Source organism: Coenobita brevimanus, chromosome 93 (assembly GCF_032717465.1).
Source record: "Coenobita brevimanus isolate Jiangsu-jjx chromosome 93, ASM3271746v2, whole genome shotgun sequence".
Taxonomy (NCBI): Eukaryota; Metazoa; Arthropoda; class Malacostraca; order Decapoda; family Coenobitidae; genus Coenobita; species Coenobita brevimanus.
The window spans coordinates 37,444,948-37,447,356 of NC_137046.1; positions in this window are offsets into that span (position 1 = coordinate 37,444,948).

Here is a 2,409-nt window from a genome sequence, read left to right on the forward strand (position 1 = left end):
AAGGCTAAAATCAGTATTAATATCACCAAAGGATTAGGTGCCAGAAAGCCCATGAAAATGCACCTCCTTGACTACCCACTTCCTTCTCCCTGACCCCTCTACTTTCTACCCGCGTCTCCTTGACCCTGACCCCTCCAGCCCATCTATAGCTCACTTCCCGGCCCCTCTCCTTCCCTTCCCCTTCGTCCTCGTTCCTTCCCTTTCAGCCACTTCAGTATGATATTTCTTTTGTTTATTTTTTGCAATCGAAAGACTATTTTATTCAGCGCAGGAAGGGCTATTCGTAGTGAATGCTAAATGCTGTTCCAGTAACACTTTCAGTGAGATGACGTTCTCCTTAAGTAGGTTCTGGTTACCTCTACAACTTTGTTCAACGCTGAAATGATCTGTAGCAACAAGACAGCTGGTGACGGTTCTAAGTCATTCGGTTTGAAATATCTCTCATGAACAAAATAACTTAGAGTGAAGGTAAAAAGAAAAAAGTCACTATGTTGAAATCGTTAATTACGTGAATCATGCTCGAAAGGTCTCCCCAATGCTGAATAATATCATATGATGGTTGTGTGAATAATTAACAAGGACGACATCGTACTGAAGGAGCTAAGTGGATATGCTATACAAACATCTCAAATGTGAGAATTACAGAACAATTCATGACACTGTGGAACAAGTCACAAGCTTAATTTCAGAAAAATATCGTTTCCTTCATGATGCCAGGTATAAAGAGAATAGTGCGAGCTTATCTTCTTGCTCTTGTTGGAGGTAAATTTGAAATACACCTTTACTCCACTCACCACATTAACCCAACATCACCCACCACACTTTCAGCTCGTCCCACCCACTTCTTGTCCCCCACGCCCCTCCCTGACTTTCTCATCATTGGAGCATATTTTTAAATAAACCATCAATGCACACAGACCACTAATACTGCATCACTCATTCTCGCAGGGTACGCTTCCCTGCCCCAGACCCCCTACCCACCAGATTTTCAGCCTTCCCACTTATTCCCATGCTGAACACAGACGGTTCTTTCCTCCCCGTTTGAAGATTTTACGCATCAACGCAGGTCTCGCAGTCGAAGGACGCGATTGCTTACTCAAGATGATTTTATGCTTACTCTTCAAGACGATTCTATGCAACTTAAAAATAATAACTCTTGTTCGTAAAGGGTTAAGTCCTCAACGAGTTATAAGGAAGGTGGGACCAATGCAAGGCACAGACGTTGAAAGTTGGAAGGAAGGTACTTTGTATGTTTGGTTCTAAAAGGGTAACGTTCTATCTACCTCCCTCTTGACTCATGCTCCTCCTCTCTTGGACCCCCTGCATGGGTGACTCAACACTGACTCACACACACACACACACACAGCTGTTCGCACCGCTCTAACTTGCCCTCCTTTACCACACATCTGCTATAAGTCTTGAGTCACCACCCGTAGAGCATGTGTGTGTGTGTGTGTGTGTGTGATTATTGCCCAAGTGACTGCATTTCTGTATGTATACCAGGAAATATCCGCGCTATGACTGCAACGTTGCTCCAGAATTTAAGATTATGGCATGGATTTTGAGAGGCGTGTAGACTTTGTGACTTTGTTGAGATGGTTGTGGAATTTATCGAAAGCAACATTCAAGATGCAAACTACCAACAGCATCATATATACATACCAATGCTGGCCTCAGTAACCCCTTGAATGGTTATAAGGCGGGATGCGCTGTACGATAACTCAAGTCCAATATGCACATATATACATACTAACACAGACATTCGTGTACTTTAATATATACATTTTATCTACCCACACGCTGGGACAATGATGATGATGATAATGGTGATGAAAGTACTCGAAGGCACTGATAATTCGCGAAACCCTGAACACACGTACGTAGTCTAAGGCGCACGCACACGATGCATGACCAAACGCATACATACTTACAGACCACAGGCATCCACTTACACAGTCACAAGACAAAAAGCACGCAGTCACACCACACACACAGCATTCAATTACCACTCACTCAGGTACAGTTAAAACACATACACACACACACACACACACACACACACACACACACACACACACACACACACAGAAAAATAGTCTACCATGCATATACAGTACACTGCGAGACGTAAAGGAACTCAGTATGGTAAGGAAAAGTTTGGTCTCCTTTACCGTCTGAGCACACGTGAAACGCATTCTCTCTCTCTCTCTCTCTCTCTCATGGTACGGCAAACGCCAAGTGCAAATGATGTTCACACTAACTCACATAATTAAAGAGAGAATGAATGATGAGGAGTGCGATAAATAAAAGACAGAAAAATAAGTGTGAAGAAACAGCCGACAGAAAAAATACACCGTAAAATGAAGGAGTGGATTTGCTCCTCTGATTTTTGTGTTTAATTTTACAACT